This window comes from Eupeodes corollae, chromosome 1 (genome assembly GCF_945859685.1).
Source record: "Eupeodes corollae chromosome 1, idEupCoro1.1, whole genome shotgun sequence".
Lineage (NCBI taxonomy): Eukaryota > Metazoa > Arthropoda > Insecta > Diptera > Syrphidae > Eupeodes > Eupeodes corollae.
The window spans coordinates 7,668,119-7,689,481 of record NC_079147.1 but is presented as its reverse complement, the minus strand read 5'-3'; the positions used below and the strand labels follow the sequence as shown (position 1 = coordinate 7,689,481).

At 33.7% G+C, this 21,363-nt stretch overlaps 1 protein-coding gene across 6 annotated transcripts in view; it reads right to left on the bottom strand.

The window, feature by feature from the left end:
- LOC129938832 (uncharacterized) overlaps positions 1-21,363 on the bottom strand; it is a 124,220-nt gene that overhangs the window by 26,306 nt on the left and 76,551 nt on the right. For 2 of the 6 annotated variants that reach the window (XM_056046625.1, XM_056046626.1), the window contains one exon: positions 12,349-12,556. The exons of the other annotated variants lie outside the window; for them this stretch is intronic. The gene's annotated coding sequence lies outside the window, so the exon portion shown is untranslated. The remainder of the gene's footprint in view (positions 1-12,348; positions 12,557-21,363) is intronic. 6 annotated transcript variants of the gene reach the window in all.

Here is a 21,363-nt window from a genome sequence, read left to right as displayed (position 1 = left end):
TCCCAAAAAACAGTACTCGCACACAATAATAGTTGAGAGTTGCAAGCCACTAGGCCCTTGTTCACAACGGACTGTTGCGCCACCCAATTCATTAACTGATTAATTGAACCAAACTGATTCAGACAAATTAAAGAAATGAGATATCACAAAACTAAACTAAGAACTTTTGCGAGGTTTTGCGCAATCTGGCAAGCCTGCTCCCACGACCCGCAATGCTGTGTAGCATTTATAGATGTTTGTTTGCCTATATATATATGGGTCTTAACCGAATTACAAAAGCCAAACAAAACTGAAAAATTAAAACATAAATATGACAAATAAACCAAAACTATGTACCTACGATAACTCGGCATGCATTCAAATTCAAATTAGAAACCAGTGAAAAGAAATGAGCAGCAACCGCAACAACAACAACAGCAACAACGAAAAACCTAGAGACATAACTTTCAATTTTTCATCTTGCAAACTGCCAACATTATAGTTCCGCCGCCGCCATTGTAAAGTATTTGTTTGTAATGTTTTTTTTTTTGTTTTTTTGTCTGGCAGGGACAGGGACATGCACATGATTCATGTTTGTAGCCAAAGGATAGCCGGTAGTGGCCTACATAAAAATACTATACAAAACACAAACTTCGTGTATTATTTAAATCGTTTTATTTATTTTATTTTGTTGGTTGTTGGTTTTCGATTTAAGAATTTAAAATTTGTATATTTTTGTAAAATATTCTCGTGGGTTAAGACACTTTTGTTTGAAGCTATGAAGCTGCTGCTATGTAAGTGGTTTGAAAATGATTAATGTTTAAAATTTTAAAATACCGTAAAACTGCTAAACGAATTAAAACACAAAAAAAAACGCATCATTTGTTTCAATGATGAGTTCCACTAGGTGTAGCAACCTTTAGATTTAGAAGGATTTCCGGTGAAGTTCACATTAATGAAGAATTGTGAACTTTTTTTTTGGTTCTGAGTAAACCTTAGAGATTTGGAAAAACCTTTAAATGAGCAAAATAGTAGTAGTAAATACTGAAAGTTGTAGGGCACATCATTTTGAAAAATGATTAGTGCAAAGGGTTGGAAACCTTTCAGACTAAAAACATTTTTTTTGTAGTAAAAATTGATTTTTTAGTTATTATCTTTTTGGCAACACAGATTTAAGGAGCTGACGCACGTTTCGTGTTTTTTTCACTGTCAAAAATTTTCAGTTTGGTCTATAATTTAACCATGAATAGTTCTTACAATAGAATGACGCTTGCGAATTATTGGATTTTATTATCAAAATGCGTATTCTGATAAGAAAGTTCATCGTGTTCTTCTTCCATTAATGGTCAGTTTAATCGACCCACTGAAGCAGCTTTCGGGCTATTATGACTAAATTTCGCACCGACTTTAAATTGTTGGACATTAAACCACCAAAACGCTTACATAGAATGCGAACTGAAGAAAATATCGGAGCTGTATCGGCCAGATTAACGATGAGCACCGATTGTCGATCGTCTCTTATGGAGATGGCGCAGCAATTTAACATTCACCTATGTTGGGTGCCGGGCCACAGAGACATCACGGGAAATTGTAGAGCCGATGAACTCGCTAAGAATGGAACCGTCATGCACATTTCACCTGAAAGGGAGGAGATAGGTAGGTACGATAGCTACTTGTAAACTAATGCTAAAAGAAGCAGCTTTTGCGATAGCAAATTCTAGGTGGCAGAATTTACCAACATGCTTAGCCACAAAACTCGTATGGCCTTCACTGGACATAATCTCAAAGCAGACTTCATATTAGCTCCCTAATAGGTGTCCTTATGGGACACTGTCTTATAGGCAGGCACTCAATACGATTTGGTGTAGCCTCAAATGACGAAGAGGAAACAATCTCTCACCTCCTCTGCACTTGCCCTGCTCTTTCACTAAGGCGCAAACTTCATCTGGGAGACTAATCCCAGTGAACTAGCTAAAAAGGATATCAAATATCTTCTACGCTTTTTAAAAAGCTCAAATTGGTTTGACTAGTAAGAAGTAATTCTCTAGATTCATGTGGTATCACAATGGCCTTTTCTTTTGGCCTAAGTGTGTGGATTTTAAATCCGCAGCCACGATAACCTAACCTAACCTACTCAACAACGTCGAATTTTTTTTTTGGGGAAGGATTTAGGTGTGATGCCTTTCAAAATACAGCTGGTGCAAGAATTGTAGCCGAACGAGCTAATAAAAAGTAAAATTGTTGGTGAATAGGAAGTTGGCCGAAGAACCACTTTTTTACAGAAAAAATGTGTTCAGCCACGAAGTTCATTTTTGGCTAAATAGGTACGTAAATAAGCAGAATTGTCGATTTTGGTGTGAATATCGGCCAGAAGCATTGCAAGACCTACCAATGCATCCAGAAAGTCACAGTTTGGTGCGGGTTATAGGCTGGTGGCATCATTGGGCAGTTTTTTTTTTTTAAATTTTCATCATGGTCTCTTTCTGCTGCGGATCTTCGACAGCAAAGAAGTCATCGTCCACGACGGCGTCTCCTGGATCTATTCCTGCTGTCAGAAGTACGTCTCTGTTCTCTGTCGTCCTCCAAAGCTTAAGACAAGGAAGGTCGTTCTGATCATTCCTTATAAAGATCTTGTTAATTTGCAAAAACATACTGGGGTCACTAGAATTAACGGCTTGAATTTTCTTGTCCCAGTACAAATTAATGTTTAATCGATAGTTTTCTTTGATTAATTTGTTTACGTTTCTTATCGACGACTTCAATGTCCTAACCTCCAGATTGTTTCGGTCAATAAACCTCCGGTATACAAACGTTTAAGCCTTGTCAGAAGTCTACTTTTGTGCCTGTGAAGTGCATTTGTAGTCGCGTTACGGTACAAGTTCGTAGTGTCTCGTTCCTTGTATTTCGGTACAGTTCCTACCACGGTTCGTTGGATTGTCTCGTCCATTTGTTGTAAATATCCGTCAATCTCGGTATTTTTCAAATTCCTGTCGATGGGTGGGGATATGTTTCTAGACAGAAGTTCTATCTATAATTGTAAAAGTGTACCGGCATCATTTGGCCGTATTTCTTCAAAGATGATGCGAATCGAAAGGTAACAGTGAATGGTGAGTGCTACTGTGAGATGATATCCAACTTTTATTTTTGTCCAAAATCCAAGAGCTAGACTGGCCACACAGCACGACCAACAGTTGACTTATTGAGAGGCGAGTTCCATGAAAATTGTATTTCATGTTCGGGACCGGTCTAGATGGTGCGATTTTACGCCTTAAGACTATTTTTGTGGGGCTATGTTAAAGCTCATGACTATACAAACAAGCCCGCTTCAATTGATGAATTGGAAGACAATATTGAAGCATTTATTCGTAAGATAGCGGCCAAAATGTTGGAAAGAGTATGCCAAAATTGGACAAAGTGGGAATTCCATTTGAGGCTCAGTCAAGGTCAACATTTGCATGAAATAATTTTCAAACATTGAATTATATGGACCGTAATATCGATTCATGAATTGTATGTTTTTTTTTTTGAAAAAAACTTTCCTATAGCTTTTAAAAAATCACACTTTATAATCAAATATTGGATAGAGCAACGTATCTTTGTTAAACACATACATCGTCTCGAAACTCTTTGTTCCAAGGCTTTTCCATTCCTCTATGCGCTAGAGTCATTTCATCATAAAAAATTTTAACATCTTCAAAAATATCTCAACGATTTAAAGCTTATAAAGTGTGCCTGGTATTATGAAACCTTTGAGTATTATAAAAGTGTGATAAAAAAATTCTTGTAAATTAATAGGAAAGAATTAATAAAAATCTACCTTTATGTTAAAGTGACGTAGATTCCAGCAAGGTTATTGGGATAAAAAATGTAAGTTTCTGGATTAACAGATCTAACCTCACTGAGAAAAACCTTAATAGTATAAACAAGCTAGAAAGACCTGTTACGTACATATTGGAAGCATTACATTTTTGCATGACCAGAAACTACGGCAAAAAATACTACAATATCGTAATGGTAAACATTTCTGGTCATTTGTACATAATGTGCGTTACACTACGTCGTCTTCGATTCCTACGCTCGTTTCTAATGAGACTTATTTTTTAAGCTCGATTGATAAATCTAATTTGCTTACAGCACAGTTTAATGTTAATTCGTTGCTTCAAATGAGTAACATGACTCATCTTGTACCTGCATAAAGCGTAAACTATTCTATGGTTTAAATCTTCTTTCACACTCGTACAGTTGCTAGAATACATTCTTGACATTCACAAATCCGTTGGCCAGGATAGTACCCCGCTTTGTTGTTCAACGCTGATAAAACCACTTTATAAGTTTTTCCACCTGTCCTTTTATACATGCCTATTTCCGAGTAGATTCAAAACATTATTTGTCCAGCTTGTCCCCCAAAAAGGTCCATTTTTCCCTCGGATGTAGACTATCAATGACAGTGGATGATAAGCTCAGTAAATTCTGATCTCGACAGCATTGATCACAGGGAATCAGAAGCCGTGTTAAATTTAATGCTTCGAAATTTCAATTAACTGTCTCAAAAGCGTAACTCTACCTCTGTCACTATCCATTGATGCTACTGGCATCGAGGAGACCAAACAGCTTTTAGAGTTAGGTATGCATCACAAACTTTATTTTGTGGGCTGCTCACATACATATATGAAGTCTCCAATAACGCTGCTAAGTGTTAAGGTTTTCTCCGTAGATGCAAGAAGTTTTTTAGCGCTTCTGATTTGGCTATAATTTATAAAGCTCATACAAGTACAATTAACATATCTGGGCAGATGCTCCAATAATCCACTTGAAAAGAGAGCTCGAAAAATGATAGGAAACCGTAGTTTAACTGAAACATTGTACTGTCGTCGTAAGGTTTAATGCCTGTCATTCATAAGCAATGCTCTAGTGAAATAGCCAGTTGCATTCGTCCTCTCAAACTATTTAACCGTAATACACGTTCTTCTAGGATTGATCATGAGTTTACTCTTGAGCCCAATTTCGGACATAACGTAATGTACAGGGATTCTTTTTCTAGTCGCACTACACGAATGTGGAATGCTTTACCAGGCTCAATATTTCCCATTCATTACAACATACAAAAATAATATTTGACATATTTAATTTCATGAAATACGTCAATATTGTGATAATTATTATTAATTAATAGTAGTATTAATTGTTACTAAAATTGTTGATTACCTCAATAAAATAACACGATAAATTAAAAGCCTATAAAGATCGGTTTTAATTTAAAGTTTTTGAAACGAACCTAAAAAGCTACACTTACATAAATTTGAGACAAATCTGTCATTATGGTTTTAAGAGGGTGATTCTTTTATATCTTTTGTACAAATACGAGTCTGAAGAAAAAAAAAATGGTCCTCAAGCCTGTGATAAAATAAATGGAAAAATATCTAATTGTTTATTAAGTACTTATACACTTTATCTTATAATTTTTCTTTAAGGATTTGTTCATTTTTATTGAGTTACATAATACTCGCATAGAAAGAGTTGAGACAAGAAACGAACCTCTTAACTTAACGCCTGGTTTTTCTCACGAGCTGTCAAATTATTGAATCATTTATAAACGTTCTTCAGTTCTCATCGAAACTGTTATAATAAGTGGGCCATTACTTTATAAAAATACATTTTTAAAAAAGTATCCCAACCTATCTGTGGCACTGTCGCTTGTGTCTTATCAACTAAACAAACTATAACAAAAATATAGTTTCACAATAAACTAATGGCCTCAGTCAAGGTCGTTTAAAAAAAAAAAGTATTTTGAAAAATCAACTTTCGTTGACAATTTAATTTTTATAAAAATCAAATTTTATTCGTCCTCTTTGCTATACGCTGAAAATCTATGTCATATCATAAACTTCTATACAATAAACTTGTCCTATTAAGATCGTAAATGTATACTGCTCTATAGGCTTCAATAGGAACTATAAGAGCATTTTGATGATGAATAATGTCAACAAATAAAATAAATTTCCAACGCCACCGACTAACAAATGAACGGCGGACGACGACGACGTGACGACGCGACGAAACAGCCAGAAGACACACAAACGCGTCACAATGCAAAGTGGCGGAATATCCGACATTTTTAAACTAAATGAGTTTACAAAACAAAGTAATTATTCTCTTCGATCCCAAGAAGAAAAATCGTGCCTAAAGCTTAACTATAGATTCATATACACAAAAATATACACAATAAAGTTTATTTATCTTTTTTGATTCTTAATGTTAATGAAAATATTTTAGGTTCATAAAAAAACATGCGTGGGGGGCGCGCCACTCAGTGTAAAAGGAGAAAAGCAAAAACACAACCGACCACGAAAAACCAATTCAATTTAGTTAATTATAAACTCAATTATAATTTTTACAATGCTATTAGATGATCAATGATATTTATAGCAGCGCAGCGTCCTGAGTGTGGAATATTTTTCAATAATAATTTATTGGGTAGGTAAAAAGTTTATTTTTATAGGAAAGAAAAAAAAAACTAAAATTGTAGTTTGTTGAATTATTTAGGTAAGCCAAATAATTGATATATTATTTCCGTCGCTGTATCTGTATTTTATTGTATTGAACAGACTTTTATGTATGTTTGTTTTTAAAACGAAATCGGAAAGGAATGATTTATTTCAAGTTCCCCATATTACAGGATCGGATTTGGTATTCAAATATACTGAAAAAAGGAGTCGATAATTTGATACCATTCGGGATTGAATGAAAATACAAAAAGACGTTGGAGATTCATAAACCTGCAAGAAGTAGAAATTATATGCACTACAAGTTTCTATTCCCTACAAAGATAAAGGACATTCAAAATTATTCATAAAACCAGTTACTTAAGAAAAGCTTCTCTTAACACTCTTATGTACATATATTTATCATAAGGCACGGTAATAGCAAGCCAAGTTTCCAGACACCTTACAACTTTTTATGAAAAACTTACTCCAACCTACGCGACAGTTCCCATGCGTATTTGTATGAATTACTGACTATTCCCTAAAATAAAGCACTTACAGCGATGGAAAAAATTATAGAAACATGTGTCTTCATCATTTCCGCTACAGATTTTTTTTTAGCAATTAAGTTTTTGGTCCTTAGTCTTTCTATGTTTTAATCGTACCTAATAATGCTCTCAAATGGCTAAATAGTTTTGTATAAATAACTTTTTGTTTTCACTTAATGGTAAAAAGTTTGAAGATAATGATAATTTTGCCTCAATTTATTTTTTTCTTGCTATTTTAACTGTTATCCTTACTTAAAGGTCCGTTTTTAATTTATGCAAATATGTTTTTTTAGTTTGTTTATTCGTCTGTCAGATATTTTATTTTCGATTCTTACTAAATTTTTTAAAAGCCGTCTATAATTTTAATAACAATAGATCGTGAATTACATTGTACTCGTTTTAAACGCAAATGTGATGAAAAAACTAGGACAAACTGGAAAAGTGATAGTTCAAACTGCAAAAACCTTAAACTGTTTGAAGAAAAAAGTATTTGAGACCTTACATTCACGCCTAAACGAGGAACGAGAGGAAAAAAAGATAAACTTCTTCGCGTTTTGATACACTATTGCTAAGAATATGTAAGAACATTTCTTTCTTTAAGGTAACTCAAAAACGGACAAGTGATATCTAGAACAATAAGAAACCAACTTATAGAAGCAAGTCTTCCTTGTAGAAGTGCACGTAGAGTGTAATATTTTAACCAGGAAACCCATTATACAAAGACTTCCCTTTGCAAACAAACACTTAAACCGTTCTTATTGGAATAACGTTGGATGGTCGGATGAAAAGAAGATCAATTTATTTACTTACGATGGAAAAATGTATGTGAGAAAGAAGTTTAACTCAAAAAAACAAAGAAAGAGAGTGAAGTACGGTCGTGAGAATATGATCATTGGGTACTTTTCAGCATCTGGTCCAATATTTTGGATCAAGGATAATTTGTGCGATGTGGATTATGCCCACATCTTAAATCCAGTTATGCTAACATCAACTGAAGAGGAGGTGCCGATCAAAAAAAAAACAAAAATAGTTTATTTCTGACACAAGTTTTTTCATAAGATCTTAAGTTTAGTAAGGAACCTTTCACATAAGTTAAAAAAAAATTAGATACATTCTAGAGTTAAAAGTCTTGAGTTGGCTTTGAGTAAAGATATTAGTCTTTATTATTAAAATGATCATCAGAATTCAAGTTTAAATTATTCCTTTTCATTAAAAATTGTTTGAATTTTTTAACACGATGCAAACAACACAACAGTAAAAATGTATCGAACTTCATTTGGATAAAGTTACCTCGGATCAGTTCTACGACCTATAAATCATCATTCTTCCTTAATACCTTACAAAGATTGATTTACACCCATTTAAGGGCAATCATTGATTCAAGACTTCTGTCTATGTCCCAACGTCTCAACATGTCTACTACAAAGGTATATTGGAAACGGCGTTACGCAAATTAGTACGCACAATCGAATACTCCTTCCATGATAAAGAGTTCATAATGGTTGATTTCCTTGACATTGAAGGCGCTTTTAACAAAGTGGACACATCAGCAATCACATCTTCATTAACATCTTTGAACGTAGAGAGTTTGCTTGGGGAGTTACTGTATTTAATAATGACTAGCAGAATAATTAACTTAAAACTGTGCAACTCTTCCGTTTGTTAGTTAGTTTGTTAGTAGAGGGACACCGCAAGGTGGTGTTCTATCCCAACTCCTCTGAAACCTGGTGGTAAATGAGATCATAACTGTTTTGGATGCGGAGGGTTTCAGAGTGATTGCTTGTGTCGATAAAGTTGCTATAGCGGTCAAAACACCTTAAAAGAATTCTTACAAAATGCTTCAGACAAACTGCTACTTTGGGCTGATCGGTTTTGACTGGGTGTTAACCTACACTGAACTTAGTAAGCCCTTTTTCGAAGAAATAGAAAATTCCGTATGTTAACTCTCCCTATATTAAAGGAATTCAATTAAAGTTCTCAGACAAACGAGGCTAGATAGCTGGTTTTTACCGTAGCTCTCTTTTCCTACAAAAAAGCTATTGGTAATTCTTAGAAAAATGAATTTGTTTATTGCTTCTGTCAATTTCGGCTCCCACTGGAAATTGTACTTTCTTAAAATAATGAATTTCTACATATTTCTAAATAAAGTTGTCTTTTTTTTACTATCACACACTGCAGTTGTCTTTTCTTAAGCTCATAAAACTTAACAGTAATAAATTAGGCATATTGGAAAACGGTCCCATTTAAATGTACGGTTTGGTAGTATGACGAACTGCTTTAGAAGAAGCTATAAAGTGCTATGAACTTAACAAAGTCCAACGTTTAGCTTACCTACGTATAAGCGGATCGCGGAACAGGACACCCTACTCTACCTAAAATCTTTTAAAGTATTTAGCAAACAAATAGCTGCATGCTGTACTATTTGCCTTAAAGCTTCATCACAGTGGATTAACAACAAAATTGGCCACTCCATAATTCTTAAGTATTTCGAATTCCAAAAATTTCACCATCCCCCAACTGCAATTCGACAGAAACTTAAAATTTCCATACCTTCCAGATATTCTATATGAGGAAAGGGCATTCCAGTAAGATGATTTAACCCACTTTTACAAAGATCGATCAACAATAGATCAAGGGCTTAGTGGAAGTGTGTACTCTGATTGACTGAAGTTAAGTCTCTAATTCTGCCTTCCCAGGAACTTTAGGCAATAAAAGAAGTCTTGTCTTGGCTTAAAGAAAAAGTTCTTTCAATATCTGATATCTGTATTTTTTCAGATAGTCAGGCCGCTATCTTGGTGCCGGCCATAGAAAAATTCTAGGAAATTGTAAGGCAAATGAACTCGCCCAAAGTGATACAGTAGAACCCATTCTACTACATTTGACCAACACTGGCAAACCAATTGCTACATTTAAACTATTGCTAATTCAAGACGCTATAATGAAGTTCAAAATAACATCACCAATTTTCGGGTGACAAAAAAACACATTTGGCCCACACTAAATTTAAACGATCAAGGTACTTGCTATTTCTAAGCAGATAGCATAATAAGCTCGATAATCGGTTACTGTGTAATAGGAAAGCACGCCACGGGGATGGCGTATTTTCAAATGACTTTAACAGCACCTAGCTGTATGGATGAGCAAGAGGACTAAATAGTTCTTCAACCCCTGTGTACGTGCCCTGCTCTAGCTCAAAAAGGAACAAATTACCTTAGAGGATTCTTCTATAAAGATCTAAACGATCTCAATCATATTCACATAATGAGTCTCTAACGTTTCGTAAGGGACTCAAACTGGTTTCATTGAGCTAAGTAGAAAGCCTCAAGACTCATGTGGTATCGCTATGGGCCATTAAACTGGCAAAACAGACAAACACTTTAGCCTAACCTAACCTACCTCAGATTATTTCAGAAGGAAGGACTCAGTCGGGACTAAAATAAACTTGATTAAAAGTTAATTGAGCGTTCTAATAAACTGGTATGATCCCGCACAGAGAAATTGTACCTGATGCTTAAAAACAATGTTTTTTTTAAACTAAATAAATAAATTCTTTCCTCTATCGATTAACTATCTTAAATTGTGAGTTGTTTTGGAAAACAAACATTTCAATATCAGAAAATATTTACTTTGACAATTGTCAAAATTTCAATGTAATATCTTGTAATTCCAATTTGATGAACATCGAAAAACTTAGATTTCATGCTTTTGTAACAGATAATCAAGCAACGTACGACCGACGTTATAAATTAGTTAGCACAAGATGTTAGTTATATGTTTTATAAGACTGTTAAGAAAAAACATTTTTGAAGTTCTTAAATGTGTAGAATGGTTAGGTTAGGTTGGAGTGGCTGTCCAGATGTCATTGACGCACGTAGACCTCAAGGATCCATTGTGATACCACTAATGAGGTTACTCATGGGAGAGTAATGAATTTAAACAAACCATTTTGTACTTTTAATAAAGTTAGAGAGACGTTTTGTGGCAATCGTTGCCAGTTCACTGGTGTTATCGAAGAAGGGATTACATAGAAAGTAATTCCTTCTAATGGAGAGTGCTGGACATGTACATAGAAGGTGTTGGACCTTCTTCTCCTCGTCCGTGCAGCTTCTACAGAAGTCATTTGTGTTGACCCCTAGCATGTCTTTTTATAAGGCAGTGTCTCGTTATTACTCCAATTGTAGAGCTTATACTTTGTCTGCTCAGTGATATCAAGAATGTGTAGAATGACAATGAGTCAAATATTATAGAGTTAAATTTGTGAGTTAATTGTTTTAAGCACATTCGTTGTTGTAAAAACAATCTTGAGTAAATTTCTTACGAAATGGCACTCTTGAATTTTGTACATTTCTGAATGCTCTTTTTTCATATTTGTATCAGTTACCGAAACCTTCAACGTTGGGCTTATCACACACAGCCTCCTCACTTTCTAATGTTTCGTGCTAAAAAAAAACATATCTTTGCCAAGAAAAAACGTCGTTTTTGAAGTTACATTTCGTAGGTAAACAATCTTTTTGTAGAAATATGAATTCAAGATGTTTGAGAATTCCTCGAAAATAATTTTTTTTTCTCCTTAAAGCCAAATTTCCTAGAATTTTAGATTTTATTAACTATGGAAGCAGTGAGTGGGCGCCCCAGACCTTTGATATTCATATCGAGTACGGCACTGATTGGCCGATGGGAGGTAGGTATCTCTGGGTATGGGGTGGTGAGGAGATGTCAGTAGTGGCTTTAAAGTGAAGATAGCCTATTTAATCCAGTTCCACTTTGTAGTTGTCAAGAGCACGTGGATTTATTTGTTTGCACCTCTGCTCCTCAGCTTGTTTTCGAAACATACACAACTAGAGGTATTCCTCGGGTGGGCTGTGTCCTCGAGAATGGACGACTAATTGCTTTTGTTAAATTTTTGTTTGCACATACAGCTAGCCACCCCGGTTAGCCATACATAGCTTTTTTGATTAACACAAACATTTTTAGGAAAAATCTATAAAACTTGCAAATAAAAAAAAGAAAAAATAAGTACAAATAAAAACATCGACAAAAGAAATTAATTTTCAATTTCAAACATTCCATTTAAAAAACAATTTTCGAAAACAGAGACACAAAAGAATGCCAATATAATGTGAATGTGGGCAAATGTAGGTATGTACAAGTAATTGTAAAAGCTATAAAAAGGGTTAACTGAAACAAAATTTTGCTGGGGTAGGGGTTGGGGTTGGAATTGGGGGGTAGCAGGAGAACACATATCATTCAAATTGAATAGAGAAATTTAAGTTGTTTTTGTTTTCTTATTTTTTTTTATGGAACATCAAAACACAGATAAAAATATATTGTATCCATACCTTTTTTAAAAGGATATTGATTTCCAAATGTGGGGATTCTGCGCGATTTGAAGTAATGTTTTTTTTTTGTTATTTTTATTTCTTTCTTTATTTTTCTGAACTGATTTTAGAGTTTGATGCTTATTACTTTATTTAGCATGATGCTCTATATCATGTTTAACCCATCAGTGTCGAAGTCTTTGCTGACGACTTTCAGTCAGTTTAGACACTGAAAAATGCAAAAAACAAATACATATATATTTTTTAAGGAAAATGTAATGCATTAGTTTCAAAGCAAAAGTAGTTTTTTTTTGTGAATTAGAGTGAATGGGCTTTGAATTGAAATGTTAGAATGAAATGATGCTTTAGTTATTACAATTTTTCATATTTATTTGAAGTAATTACTGAAAAAATATCATTTTAATTTATCTATGCATGTAAATACAATACATAAAATGTTGATGGTTTGGGCTTAAAATGATTTGATGAAATTGATTTTTGTTTTCTGAATAGAAATGTATGTATAATTTTTAAATATTTTGCAATTGCTATTGCAAAAGTGCAAATCACTCCCAATAATTACAATGTTTGATTTTTTTATTTGTGTTTTAAATTTTAATATTTAACATACTGTTATCGTTTTTTAATATCTTTATTTGTGTCATAGAAATAGCTGGACAACTTTAAAAATCCTGCCCTTAATTTGAAATAATGTTTAAATTTCAAGTTGAAGTATTATCAAAACGCCCAGCTTAAAATTAGCCTTTTGTTTTTAAAGAACAACATTTTTAAGAAAAAACCCCAGCAATTCCTCAAATGAATTTCAGATAGCAAAATGAATGGATATATGATTTAAAATTGATTTTTCTATAGAATTCTATTTGTGTAAATTTCTGTTCATGTTCCTGGAGACTTTAAAAAGTTTGACTTGCGAAATGAAAAGCATAAATAAAATACAAAAATACAAAAACTTTTACAAGTTCTAGAAGGGAATAATTACTTTAAGTTCTTTGAAGTCCAATTGCACTGCAGTTAAAATTTCTTCAATTTTGAATCAATCACAATTATTTTATGTGACAGAAGGCATTTGGAAAGTCGTTGAAAAGAATGAAGTGAATTTTCTAATATTTCTCAACGGTTTTTTTTTACAATAAATTACAATGTTGTCAGTATGAGTATCAAGGTTACTAAGATAAGGTGTTCCGCAAAACTCGATTCTAGAACAAATGTATTTCTCTTTGAACATCAAAGATTAGTTGAAAAATCACTGGTCGCTATTGACTTAAAAGATTCTTTTAAAATAAAAGAAATCAACATGCTTCGCACTATTATGTAACTAAATAATGTACTGATTTATTTATTGTACCTTTTGTGTCTTGCCAAATATTGTCTTAAGTCAAACTTTTAATCCGTAATGTTTGTTTTTTATTATATTTTTGCAATGATTGTCAATAATTATGTGATATTTTACTTGGCCAGTTTATATGTATTTTTATTAAGTTTCATATATTCAAAATTTGTATAATTCTAGAAAAGTAAAATATACTTTAACAAGAATAAAATAATTTATTGAAATACAAGACGTATGCAGCCAAATATGAGAGAAATCTACCTGGCATCTATATCGATAAAATTAATCTAAACTTGAGTCTAGAAGAATTGCTTAAAATCGTACTTCTTTTGATCTTAAAGTCTTAAGTTCATTGAGCCTGTGTCACCATTTTCTGACTAAAGTCCTTTTTGGCTAACGCCAAGAAAATAATGTTGTAAGAAAAAGGAACTAATAAGCACTAAAGGCACTTCTTTTACTTGTATTTCATTTGTTCATCGGTTTATTGTGTATTGATATTATACAAGATCAATAAATTGCCCATTAGGTATATCCAAAGGGTATTGCTCAATTCTGGAAAAAATTGCTATCAAAGCAAAATTGTAAATTGGAAAACTGATTTGAAATTACTTGACATAGGACTTAACATTTAAGGTACATTTAAAATGCATCAACTTTCATCTTTGAAATAAGTTTGCGATAATTGTTGTATATCTGGGCAGATTTGTAAAAAAAGAAGTTGGTTCCAAATTTAGAAGTTTTTGGTTAAGGTTAATGAATTTTGTTCAGGTTCCGAGTGTTGAAGTTATAATATTGTGCTCTATTGCTTAGTTATATGGTCGAATAAGTTATCAAACACCTTATCTTATGATAGTTGCATGCTAGATAAAGCTCAATAAGATCGTTTACGAGAGAAAGATTAAGTTCTATGTGCATTTCTCTAGTTGGTGTGAATCAGTCATAGCCAAATACATTTTTTAGGGACTTCGGGATCTATAACTGCCAGTGACGTAGACTCCAGTGCAGATATAATTACTAGCATGATTTATCTTTTTTTCTATCCCGAATAAGGATTAGTACCCGTGGTCTTGAGTTCGATCCCTGCCTGTGCCATCTTAAGTCTTTTCACGGATACTGCCCCTTGCGAGGTATTGACAAATTCTCCAAGAGTAACTCTTGTCATGAAAAAGTGCTTTCTCAAATTAGGCGTTAGGATTCGGTATATAAACTGTAGGTCTCCTCCATTCCTGACAACATTAATAGTACACAGGAATGGTTAAGAGTTTTAGGCCCTAGTTCTCAACGGACTGTTGCGCCACCCAATTTAATTTATTTTATCCCGAATAGGGTTTTAGAGCCAACCCAACTGAGGAAAACCGGAAAAGGTTTAAACAAGCCAGGGAGGCCTGTAACACCCATATTCGAAATACCAAATTTTTGCATGATCAAAAATAATTCCAAAAAATACTGCAATGTCTCAAAAGCTGTAAGAATTTTTGGTAATTTGTAAGAAGAAAAAGGAATTCTTCCTCTTCGTATTGTGGCGAGAGTTCTTAAAGATCTCAACATTCATAAGTCCACTAGTCCGGATGATATCCCCGCTACTATTCTAAAGAGGTATTTTTCCACGCTAGCAGAACCACTGCGTAAGCTTTTTCATTTATCCTATTCTTCTGGGCTTGTTCCGAGCAGTTGGAAAACTGTTTTTAATCAGCCGATCCCAAAAAAGGCGAATCTTCTTCCCCCACAAATTATCGACCGATATCATTAACGTCCCTTCTTCCTAAGGTCATGGAAACGCTGGTTAATTATCAGCTTAAGAAATATCTAGAGGAACGGAAGCTTCTTAATGACCGGCAATACGGCTTTCGTAGCAAAAGGTCCACTGGTGATCTCATAGTTCATCTCACCGAACAGTGAAATAAATTTTTACATCGTTTTAGAGAAAGTAAGATTATTACACTTGATACTTCAAAGGTATTGGATAAAGTCTGGCATCTTGCACTCTTATCCAAAATGGTTTTGATATTGACGAATCTCTTTTTCGTTGGATTAGAAATTTTCTTTCGATCCGTTTAATACAACTTATTTTTGTCGCCAAAATTGTAACAAGATGTCTATGTTTTTTGAGAAGATGCAATACACTTTTCCCTCCGTCTGATTTGGCTACAATCTACAAAAACTATATACGTCCGAAACTTAAATATAACTCTCATCTCTGGGCTGGTGCTCCAGTAATTTATTTAAACCTCTTGGACATTATTCAAAGAAGAGCTTTGACCTCACTCGAACATCGTCGTAAAGTTTCTTGTCTTACCCTTCTTTAACGTAAAATGCACTATGCTCCAGTGAAAAAGCCAGCCCTTAAACAATTTAACCGTAATATCCCCTGTTCTAGGAATGCCAATCCGTTTACCCTTGAGCCGTTGGGCCGTTTTATGAAGTACAGAGATTCATTTTTTACCCGTACTACGCGAATGTGGAATGCCTTACCACGCTCTATATTTCCCTATCATTGCAATGTTCAGGAATACAACATAAATATACACCAACACCTCCTATCCTACCCTTCCTTCTCTTCCTAATGCTCACATTGTGTCTTTGGCATATTAAAGGTATACAAAACCCTTTTATGGATTATAAAACAAACTGAAATAAAGCTGTCTTTTCATATTGTTGGGGATATAATAGGCAATTCTTTTAAATACACCAACGCTTAATGAGAGCTCTTTAGTTGTTTTGTTAACGTGTACATCAACACCTAAAGATGAGTCCATCCATAAGCCCAAGTATTTAAATTCGTTTACTCTTTCTATAGTTTCGTTTTTACATGTCAAAAGTATGCTTATTTATTTTTTATCATGTTCGTTATCGTTCCTTTATTCGGAATTTTTCCACACATACACAAGGCATACATCCGCGAACATGAAGACTTTTCCTTTCAGTTTAAGTTCGCTCGTTGACGTATAGGCATGTTGGCCCAAGTACACTGCCTTGTGGTGTTTCAAATTTTATATCACAATGCGTATTATGTATTCCATCTATTTCAGTTATTTGTTTTATTTGACTAAGATACGATCTAAATAAGTTGAACGATGTGCTTCTAGCTCCTACAGTGTCAAATGCATTAAAGGGTAAAGGGAATATCTGTCAAATCTTTTGGTTATTATTCCGTTGTTTATGCCATATCATCATGGCAAGTTACACGATTGAAGAGTTCAAATGAAAAAACTTAATTATCAAAATGAGTGTTCGTAACTGCAAACGTTGCGGGCATTGAACTCATTTTACAGTAGACGTGGTGGTCCTTTACAGTTCAGTAAACAATCAACCAGAACATTGTCGTGGTGCAAAAAAGTGTACAGCAGAACCCGAGGCAATTTTTTCCTCGGCGTGAAAAGAACTCGACCTTTTGTAGACTTCGAATTTTGTGTCGGGACTTGGGCCTACACCCCTACAAGATCCTACTGATCCAGGAGCTCAAAGTTCATGACCATAGATAATGCCGTTTGTCGCTGACTGGTCTTCGAATCGGTTAGAAGCGGTCCTCAATTTTGCCCAAAAAATCATCCTATGGATATGGCAAAAATTGAACCATATGGACCTAGCAGGACGGCGCGGTGTGCCCTACGTGCCACACTGCAAACGCCACGATTGACATTTTACATGAACGATCTGAGGGTAAGGTTATCTCTCGCAGGGGTAATGTGAATTGGCCACCAAGGTCATGCGATTTGACCCTGCTAGACCTTTTCCTGTGGGGTTTCTTGAAGTGGCAGGTCTATGCAAATAAACCACAATCGACCGAGATGCTCTAAAGGTGAACATAACACAGGCCATATTCTACATTTAATGTTTGTACATTTTAATGTAAATTTGTTAAAACCTCACACACAGCTTGTTTTATTCTATTTCAACACCCGCCCTTATTGAAAACCCGTTTATACACAAATAAGGTTTTTAACATGTGAGAGACCTGAACTGTCGATAGTTTTTGATGATTTCAGGTTGTTTATGATTTTTAAATAGATCTTGACATTTTAAACAAGGATCTTCCTTATTTTGAATTATTGGTGCAGTGTTGGTATTGTTGATCTGGAAAGCTAGTTTCGTTCCTACATATGAAAGATGATCATATACGAATTCAATTTTATTTTTTGTTTGATCTTTTGCACACCTTTTAAGAAGAATGCAGCTGATTTGTTGTTTTTAGCATTATAAATTACTTCATTTACACATTAACACATTTTCAAATTTGTGTTATTTGCACTGTTCTTCCTTGTTTCTTCGTTTTTCGGAAGTGAGAAGATTTCTATAGTACTTGTACTGTCTTCAAATTTGTTCATTATTTTGTTAGTTACATAATTTTCATGCCAAAAGCTTTTAGTTCCAATAATTAACTATCGATCGAGGCAATCAAGACTTCCAAAGTAGGAGTAAACCTCGAAAGTAAGAGTATTGATAAATAAATGATCACTGCTGTTTAATAATCTTGTTTTCTAAAAGTTTTCGAATTTTGTTTCTTATTGATTATCATCATCATCACTCTAGTAAAAAACTCTAGAACGCTCGTGTTTTTGTTGATAAATACTGCACAATCTCCTCCTAAGTTCAATGGTCTGCAGGAACACATTTTATCAAAGTTTCATATAGTAAAATAGGCCGTTGCACCAAATCAAACACCTAAAATGCCTTTTTTCCTAATGTCAAATAAATAAAAAAGTTGTAAATCAATTGTTATCAGGTAAAAAAATATAGTAACTTGCAATGTTACACAAGATTTTCTTAAGTGCGTTTAGTAAGTTGTTGAATCTATAAACCAATAATTTACTGTACTTTTAAAGACTGTTGTTGTTGTAAATCTATTCAATTATCACTAAAAGTTTGAAAGGCTTTAAACTTAAAATTAGCTTAATTTATGAGAATTGCAAAAACAAGCACGATCTTGCTTTTTTTTTTAACTAAACTGAAATAATTTCGCGAAAACTCGTCATATTTTTTTTTTGTTTCAAACTTGTCTCATGGCTACAAAAATAAAAACTTTTAAGCGGATTCCCTATAGTGTTAATAAAAGGTGAAAAAATAAAAATAAAAATCGAATATTTTCTATTTTTTTTGTTGTTGTTTTAATTTATTGAAGAATAAAAAGTGAGTTTCATTTTGCATAAAGTGATAAAGTGCTAATGAATTTGAGAAAATATATCTTTCCGTGGTTAACATCGATGGTGGGCGTTTTGTTTTCTACTTTTACGATTCCACTAGAATATTTGTCTACTTTGCTCCAGTTTGTCATGTTTTTTTTTATATTTACTAAGAATTTCCTATTCTCTAGGTCTCCATCTGTCTGACACATCAATCAAGTGTCATTTTGTTATTTTTCTTTCTGTTGGAACATCGCCTATATCTACTTAAAAACTAAAAAATTCTAAAATTACTTTTAACTTCTGACGCACTATTCGTTAAGAACGTATACGTACATTCGAGACGTAGACGACTGAGGTTAGAAATGGTTGTGATGGAACCAAAACAGAATAAACATAAATTAAGTAGGATTTGCGGCAACTTCATCCGAAGCGTGCGATATTTGGAACGAAATTAAAAATACGGAATTAGAAAATCCCAATACCAATTTCTGCTTAACAAGAACGCCACCGCCGCCGAAATGTTTCCGAGTTCGAAATGATTGCGTTTGCATTCTCGTTTGCCTCGAAAGCTTCCCGTCAATAGATCTGTTTTTAATTATAACAGATTTTGTCGCTTCTGCTTGGCAAAGGTACAAAGTATTTCCTCCTTGTTTAATGTTTAATTTGAAACATTTGTTGATCGTTGGAGCGTAGTTCGTAATTATTGTAAAGGTATGTTTTGTAAAAGTAGCAGCATATGTGAATCGCGTGAGCATAAAACGCAATAAGCGCGTTTGATATTCTAAAGGTTTCTTCTTTCCAGACTTTCGAAAACTAAACTAAAGCACATAATCTAACACCTACCAACGATTCGGTTCAAGGTCTAATAAAAATGTTGCATAAACATCGTTGAGAGACGATACTCATTCATTTTGTGGACCCAATTGAAACCTGCTTCCACTGTGTGGAATCTGTCATCAAAGGTTGCTCTAAACTCAAATCTAATTAAAAATGAAATGGAAGTCAAGAATAGCGCAACCACGCATAGAATTCGTGTGTGACATTTTTATTTTTGTTTTTTTATTTTCCTCAGTTTTTTAAAAATAAATTTCCAAAAAGAAAATATTTTTTAGTACGTAGGTACGTAGGTGTAGGTTGGGAGCAGAGGAGCTTTTAAAATCGTATAAAACAATTAACAGCTGATTGTCAACTCGCAAGTTTTTGAGAGAGATATGTTTTTTTTTTGGCGTGATGCAAGTAGGAACTTGGAGCCTACCTCGACTCTTACGTAGCAGGATGGTGATGATGAATTTTATGGATCTTGTTTTAGGTTTTATCAAATCTATAAAACAATACAATTTATGAAAACATTTCTATATTTTATTTGCGGTAGTATTTATTTATAAATTTTGAATTTTTGGTGAGATGAGTTATTAATATTTATGTGGAGGAAGAATAAAATGTGCAGTCTTTTTTCAAGACCGCTTCGTTAAGTCAAGGACAATGATAAAGGTGGAATTTATTGTACCATTTTGTTAAGATGTCTCGTCAAACGACGCATGCTATAATTTATTTGTTCTGGATTTCTCTAAGTTAATGTCAAAGGTCAGTGTTAATTAGATAGTAAATTAAATTAAATGTGAAAATAAGAAAATGTTAAATAGGATTTGGAGAGATGAGTAGAAATTGAGATTGATTTATTTAATAGTTTGAGGTAAAATAGTGTTTTCTTAATTTAATTTAATTAAATTTATTTATTGTTTAAAATTCATTTGTTTTGCCAACTTTTGATCATTATGTGATTTTAAATTGTCATGCGAATATCAAGAGCTGATTTATGTATATTAATATGGTTTGCAAAAAATTTTAATGGATAAAAAAAAAACAAACGAAATATAAGACGAATTAAAATAAGACAATATGAATAGCTATGGCTAAAATAATATGAATCTGATTTATTTTTTAAATAAAACTCTTGCTTTTTTTAAGCGCATAACTTTCATCCCCACCGTATATTCACAACTTAATGGCTACATGAGCACAAACAAATTTAATTAAGAAATCAACATTATTTCTCTTTATGTTGTGTTGAAATTTCCTCATTTCAAAAAATGATGTTCTTTTTGAACCCAACTTTACATCAGGCCAAAAATCGGTACCAGAATGTTTTTGATAATTTCAATTTTAATTTTCCTAACTTGTTTATGAATGTAAAACATCAAAGAGCGGGCTAAGAAGGCTTGCATTGCCCTTTAAGACTGTGGGAAAGCTGGTTGATAAAATTCAATCGAAGATGATTTTGTGGACGTATACAGCCGTTGTAAGACTTATTTCGTCTTATGGATCAATTGTGTGGTGGCCTGCTTTAACATAAAATATGCTACCGAGAAACTAAGGAAGATTGAAAGAATAGCTAGTGTCGGAACAACAGAGCCCCTTCGTCCCTACCTAACAGATGCCTTAAATGTTATTTTACACCTGCTACCAGTAGACCTACACATTAAACTCTAACGAACTCATTCCAGCGGATATTTTTTGCGAGGGACACCGACTAATGCCTCAGTAAAAAATTTAAAGTAATCT